The following is a 7808-nucleotide window of genomic DNA, read 5'->3' as shown; positions in this document are numbered from 1 at the left end:
TTTATTCTAATCATCCCTTGCTTTCAAGCCACAGATATCATCTCTGCTAATAGAATACTAATGTCTACTTTGTTACTGATAGCCATTATTTTAAAAATACAATGCTTTTTTCAATTATATTACTGTTATTCACACTTTGAAAAAACATTGAGTCTTTTCATTATGCCTGGCTTTTCTACCAGCTATGTAAGTTTGTTAAACAAGAAAAATGTAATCCAGTAATACTAATTATGACATGTATGCACAGAATGTCACGTTTTCTCTTTCTGTTTCATCACATTGCATCTGACACTGATCTGTTAAAATAAATGGTATATTAATATGGTGAGGCCGGAAAACATTATTTTAAATTGAAAAATACTCTTTGGGTCATAAATCTTTTTTAATTATTGCAGAGTAAACCATAATAAGGGTGAGAAGATTTAGTAAGAATTTAGGTGTTAAATTTAATATGAAAATAGCTTAAAAGTAAAATGAATTTCTGAGCTGAAAGGGTAAAGAAAGCAAATACCTCTTTCTTCTGGATAACATTTTTATTCCATATATAGAGGAACTGTATTATGGCAAATAAATTAAAAGAAAAATGATGACAGAATCCTAACCTCAAGATTATTTGTGTTGTTAGCATGTGTCATTCAGGGTGGTATCTCTTTACTTTTAAAAACAAAAGGAAAACGGCATGGTTATTTTCCCTTTTTATGAAGATGTGGTAATTTGATGAGAGGCATATCAGTCCTGAAAGCCACATAAAGCTCATGTTTAATGCAACGGCTTCCAGACCTTGGTATTGATTTGTAAATGGACACCCCCATGTGTTTAGCAGCTTGCTAGCTTTGTTTAAAAAGAAAAAAAAAGAGAAAAAAAGAAAAGGAGGCCTTGCATTCCAAGCCTATGAAGGATATGCAGACGAGGAAAAAAAATAACAACAATCACAAACCTTTCTTCATATGCACTGCTTAAGATTATCCTTTGAGATTCAGAAGAATTTTATTTTTATTAGCTTGGGTCATGCTGTTTAGACTCATTCAGCTTTTCAGAGAAAGATGCATTGATTTGTATACAGGCTTGTGTTGTGTGTGTGTGTGTGTGTGTGTGTGTGTCTGTGTGTGTGTGTGTGTGTGTGTGTGTGTGTGTGTGTGTGTGTGTGCGTGCGCACGCGCGTCTGTCTATGTGTCTGTCTTCCTTTCTCTCTTTCTCTTTCTCTGTATCTGTCTACCTCTCGCTTGCTTTCTCTCTCCCATATTATTCTGTCTCTGTCCCTGCCTCTCTCTCTCTCTCTCTCTCTCTCTCTCTCGCTCTGATTTTTCCTGAAGCCAGTACTACAGCAAACACTGGCTAGGGGGTGCAGAGCTCAGTAAGCACTACAATTCCCAGCCCTTTTACCAGTGGTTTGCCTGATCACATGGGGTGCGTGTATGAGTTTAAAAGAGCTTAAATCCCTCTAGCCAGTGCAGAGAAAAGCTTGTAGCTCAATCCAAGCTATACCACTAAGAAGAAATACTAGACAGTGGATCTAAGACATACAGAAGACAGAGAGGGAGAGAAAGCAGACAGGCAGAGGCAGCAAAAGGATTTCTGTCAAGGATTTTCAGTAAGTGAAAAAAATGGGGAACTTACAAATATACTAGAAGTCACACTGTGGAGATAACTGTTAAGCTGTCTTCTGGGAATCATTCTGATGCTGCTATCGCTGCTGCTGGATTAACGTTTATACATTTCTGTTGGTTGGTTGCTGGTATTTTATTTGCATGACTGATGCATGGAAAATGGAGAAGAAAAAAGTTTATTTCTTTACCGGCTGCCATCTCTACTTAGAGGAAGATCTCTGACATGACTTGGTTATGCTAGATGCTAGGATGTGCTGATGCTTCTGGTGTTGCTTTTTTTCTTTTGCTCACATGGATTTATGTTGTATTGTAAGTTTAAAAAGAGTAAGACATGAAAGAGGGAAAATTTGAATGGCAGCTATGATGTGGGGAAAAAAGAAGGGTTTTCTGTGAAAAATTTAGATTTTTATTTTGATCTGTTTAGTTGCTTCTGAAAAGGCATGTGGGGCTAATAATATTGAATAAGAGTGCAGTGAAAGTACAATATCCATGTGAGAAGTCAATATTTCAGCTAATAAATTAACTATCTTAAGTCTTTTTTTTCTTCTTTCTTTCTTTGCCTTCTAAGCCTTTCTCTAGTATAAGGATTATCAAACTGCAGTCCTTATATCAGCAATTCTACATGAAGGATGCTGTGCATTTGCATTTTTGATTGAATTGTTTCAGTAGGATTTATTCAGTGTTACATGTGTAAGAAATTTGAAGTTATCTATTGAAATAATAACTTTAAATGTTTGACATGCATTATAATAAGTACAATGTGTGTGTGTGTGTGTGTGTGTGTGTGTGTGTGTGTGTGTGTGTGTGTGCGCTTATGTTTGTCTGCATGTGTTTGTATGCATCTCATCTCTGTAAATATGTGTGTTTAGTTTAATCAGGTCATTATCACAGCAGATATATGAACTCCTCCCTCCCAATTGCAGTATGGCCACTAGACTCCTAATTACCAGAAGTTGTTTTAATTACCCATTCCTGGGGTGTAATTTTCCAAAGCATTTAACCATTAAATGAGCATCATTACAGTATGTATATGGTCATGGAGTTTGTAGTTGTCTCAGGGCATGCATCAATCAGCAGCTTTTATATGCCTTATTGAACATTTTACTTTCAGGGTTACACAGTGGCTCTACACCATACACACAGACAGACAGACAGAGGTGCACACACACACACACACACACACACACACACACACACACACACACACACACACACACACATACACGTGCACACAAACACAGACACACACACTTAGATATAGACACACGCACACACACACACACACACACACACACACACACACACACACACACACACACACACACACACACACACACACACATACTAATACACAAATGCCAATATATTAGGTTCTAAGTAAAAAAAAAAGAGTTTCATATAGTTTGGCCTCACATGATAGTGTTGTTCTTTGTAGTCAATAAAAATGTTTCAAAGTTATTGTTTTCTTTTCAGAAAATATCTGGCATTTTTATATTGCAAGTGATATTATATGTGTACCCCATATTTTCTGCACATTAAAATGTAGTAAGTACTTTTAACTGCATTGTAGTGTTAAATAATGACAGTACATACCTTACAGCATAACTCATTTTCAACATCTATGCAAAGAAACTGCAAGTAAATTATCATTTGCGTGTGGCTTCTCTGTTAAAGTGCTGTAAATTATTATTTGCGTGTGTCTTCTCTGTGGAAAGTGCAGTGTAGTGACAGATTATGAGTAGCTGACCCACCTACCTTAAGCATGACTTTCCATCTTACTGCACAGTAGAAAAGGGTTACTTGTTCATCTCAATGATGTTTATTTTTTGCAAAGTACTTTTTTGCATTTTCTTTAAATATTGCACTATTTATGTGTTATGATTTCATTTGGTATGTTTATAAATATTCCGAGATGAAGAAAAAGGAAGTTATCAAAGAACAGTATGGAAGCTGCAAGAAGGCCAAGCGTCTCCATAATTTGGTATCATAACATAACTGTTTAGAGTGTAATGCAGTTGACAGTTATGCAAAACTTATCAAGGTATTAGCAAGAGCACACATTTGTTTCTAATCAGAAGAACTCAAGAAAACTGTGCCTTGAATATGGTACGAGCAGGCACAGTTTTATTGTTTGAGGATTGTTATGGCACACCTGAATTACAATGGGGTCAGTAATAAACCAGAAGTAGAGTGACTTTACTTTCAGTGACTTCCTCTTAATGCACAGAAGTGAGGTTATTTCTGATATGCAGAATATAAGCTTTACTGTGGTCTGTTTTATCAACGATGATTAGGTGTAAAAGCTGTCTGCAGTTTTATTGACCCGATTCCGGGAATAGTAGGAGGTTTCCCGTGTATTCTGCCTATTTCATATGCATATCTATGAGAAACTCCTCTGCACAGAGGATAAAAGTGTACTTTATCAGGTAGATGGGCAAACAGCAGACAGTACGACAGGCAAATATATCAAGTAATAAGGATAGTTGTATGAGATACAGATATGCAAAGCCGTAGGAGACAGAGGTTCCCTATTAAGCAAGATATACCCTAGACATTCTAAGCTACAAGAAGATACACACAACTTAATAGGCATAAATTCAAATGTTGAAAACTTATAAACTAATATACCCTTCAAAAATAAACGTAATTCATACAGTATTTGCTTATTACTTTTGTAAATTACTTTGGACTTGCAAAGTCTTTACTGAATATGAAAGCTTCTTTTTATGAATGTGAATCTTTGAATAGCTCCTTATCTGTGTTTATCCTAAGGCTATACCATTTTCCATAATGTTAATATTTGGCTGTGTAGCTTTTATGTGCAGGACTTGTTTGAATGCAACTTCTTTTCTGTGAAGTTTTCTGTTGAAAAAGGGTATATTTTTCAAACAAAAATAATGGTTCCTACTTTTTTATCTTGAGTCAGTAGCAGATAAACAGGGTAAATCTGATGCAGTGGTGGAGGGTTTTAAGACCAATACCCTGGAGCATACAGTACTGTTAAGCCACGGTGGTGCAGTGGTAGCATTGTTGCCTCACAGCAAGAGGTTCTCCCATTTGATTCTTGGCTGGAGCGCCTTCTGTGTGGAGTCTGTGTGTCCTCCCTGTGGTCGAGTGGTGTTCGAAAGACATGCGTAGAATGGTTATGCCTTTCACTGAAGGCTGGATGTCGAGCTGGCACCTCGGCACCCGTAAAAAATCTACTGCCAATTATTAGCAGACCACAGTTCCACTGTGGTGAACCATAACCGGCAAAAGCTGAAAGAAGAACAACAACCCTGCAGCATACAGTACTGTGCAAAGTACTAAAGTAACATCCAGCCCTCTTGTGAATGAAAGTAAATTCTTTGGCTGGGAGCAGCAAATCTGCGAAGAACATGAATGCTTTTTTTTCCAAAGCATAACTAAAAGATATGGCATGGCATTCATTATTGGAAAGTTCATAACTGAAATAATCCAATAGCAGTTTGCAGAACTGCATTCATTGAGAGAATGCTGCATCTCTGAGGTATGTGGTCATGTGGTATATGGTGCTGATAAGAGCCTTTACAGCAATGCAAGTAACTTTGGTTTGAAAGATTTCCTGATTAATGCAAGGTAGTGTTTGTTAATTAAATGCCTGCAGATGACAACATATCTGCTGAAGCATTGCAAGCGTTAGTCAGGCTACTGTTACATATTATATTAAGTTTGGTATGACTTAAATTAACAAATACGTACTGATTTCATACATGGTATGTTCAGTAAGTGCTGTGAAAATAAGAGTAATAAATCTGAAAACAGTTTGGTTTACTAACATGGTAATATGAACTCCATGATTCTGTACAAAGTATTGAATGCAAATGTGAATAGAATGGAATGCAAATTATTTGGGCTCTTTTCTTATGACTACTGATTTTTAGGTATTCTTTATTGCTGATACTGTTTCAAAAGCAGTGCATCTTTAAAATAATCTGGGCTGTAATTTCATGAATGCTTCAGTGACCCTTCTCCTGCTTGAAATAAAAAGCAGAACAGACTGAAGAGACGTTTTTGTATTTGCCGCCACATGTAGAACCCTTGAATAATTAAGAAGTCATACCTAGGAGATCTAACTGTATGCTCATTCACAAGGGTATGAGGATTCTGTTACTTTTTGTAGTGGTCTACAATGTTACTGACTTTATCCAAAGGGGATGTATGCTGCCTAATGTTAATTTTTGTACCTTTAGTGACATACTGAGCATGTGCAATTTATATACTCCTGGCATAAACAAATAAGTTAACGAATGCTAGATACATTTAAGTCATGTAAGAGTGTTAGGTTTTACATGCCTTATTATATAGGCATGAACGTTCTAAATAATGCATGATTTTTTTGTTGCATGTGATGTTGCCTGTACAGCTACAACACATACAGACAGGCATTCACACACCCATCCATAGAGTCATAAACATACATACAAACATGCACACTAAGTATATACATTATGTAGACTATAGCAGAGAGATGGATATACAAATAAATACATACAGAGAGGGAAATAGAGAAAGATAAGTGAATATATATATATATATATATATATATATATATATATATATAGAGAGAGAGAGAGATGTGTGTGTATGTGAGCATTTGTTGCATTTATAATATTTTTATATTTTATACATTCTACTCCCTCACTGACTCATGCTGTTGAACAACAAGTGAAACATGCTGCAAGAGATAGAAGCAATTTAACAGTTCTTATATCACTGGAATGCAGTTAGCATTTTTAATTCAATGTACCTTAGTAGTGACCATAGCATACATTTTTCATGTGGATGGTTAATAGCAGAAGAAATGTTATTATAGCACAAACTGGTGCAATTCATTGTTCATTGAAGGCTATTGTGACCTTATGTGACTAAATGTTCACATAACTTATTCCACTGGAAGTCTAAGATTTCTACAGAAGTTATTAGGCTGAATCTCTGAAAATAATATTTCCTAAAAGCTTTTTCTTTAAATGAAAGATTATTAGTTGTCTTAACTGTGCAACAGATAACTGAAGACACTCACTAATGTAAATGTTTCTCACACATCTCCCATATCTTGTTCATCTTTATCTGTAAAACTATTCACTCTCCATCAAAAGTTAACTTCAGTATAAAAACGCAGGCCTGTTCTGATAACAGGAATTCATTAAGAAAAAAAAAATAAGACTTACGTGTGGGTATGAGAAAGGTGTAATTCAGTACCCTTTAGGATTAAAGAAGACACTGCATACCTCTTTAGCCTCCATCCTTTAAGTGCTTCATAATTTAGTGCACCATATTCACACAGTGGATTGATATCTATTAAGACTGCTGCAGGATATTTTTTTATAGTTATAAACTTTCCTTTTAATAACATAAAACTCATGATTCCTTGGCCCTCAAAGGCATGTGTGAACATGTTATTTTCCTGGGTTTTATGTAATAATCACCCTAGATCATAAAGTAATCTACATTATTTTCTTCTGAGGTTATATTTTTTCTCATTTTATCCAACTTGCACAACCTTTCTTATTTATTTAGTTATTCATACATTATTTATTAGAATTTTGACAGTGTTGGCCATACTTGACTGAACACATTAACATGTGGGATATGGGTCAAAGAGTGCCTTAAGGGTTTCACAGGCAGGATGGAGAAAAAGAAAAGGGAAAGACACTTGAAGAGAAGCATCATTAAATAAGAAAATTTAGTGATCACAATAGTGTACGAGAATAACAGAAAATATAGCACTGTGAAATCATGCTAACACTGAGACATTAGATAAAGCCCTGAATACAGCACAGAAAACTAGAGAATACCTATCGACCCACTGACTAGAGTAACCAGCAGGGGGCAATGGGAGGTGAAAGCAAGCAGCGTACATAGGATTGCTCATCTCAGACGGAGTCAATCCTGTCTGCTGTTGAAGGGATTCAAAGAGACGGAAGGATAAAGTGCAGTAGCAAGATTCAGACACATGAGCAGGAGTATATAAGCATCATTGGCCACTCTAGGCAACACTTATGTCAGGACTGCTTGGGCTAAGAGTTAGGTTGGTCAGAAACAATCCCCAGTTGCTACTTGGATGACTGTCCTTCAGCAGTCAAGCTTTTCTTCTCAACACCTCTTATCAGAAACATTATAGGCACAGCAGGGGGCATGCACAGTATTTTTTTTTTTATTTTTATTTACATTTGTTAACCG

General features: G+C 36.0%; 1 protein-coding gene across 2 annotated transcripts in view; it reads left to right on the top strand.

Moving 5' to 3' along the window:
• The first annotated feature begins 1355 nt into the window (after positions 1-1355).
• Positions 1356-7808, top strand: part of CNTFR (ciliary neurotrophic factor receptor) — a 2564731-nt gene continuing 2558278 nt past the window's right edge. For both annotated transcript variants that reach the window (XM_044077809.1, XM_044077802.1), the window contains exon 1: positions 1356-1591. The gene's annotated coding sequence lies outside the window, so the exon portion shown is untranslated. The remainder of the gene's footprint in view (positions 1592-7808) is intronic.

The sequence above is a fragment of the Protopterus annectens genome, chromosome 1.part1, assembly GCF_019279795.1.
Source record: "Protopterus annectens isolate FY-2018-M chromosome 1.part1, PAN1.0, whole genome shotgun sequence".
NCBI lineage: Eukaryota > Metazoa > Chordata > Ceratodontiformes > Protopteridae > Protopterus > Protopterus annectens.
The sequence above is the reverse complement of the archived record's forward strand: the minus strand, read 5'-3'. Positions and strand labels throughout refer to the sequence as shown.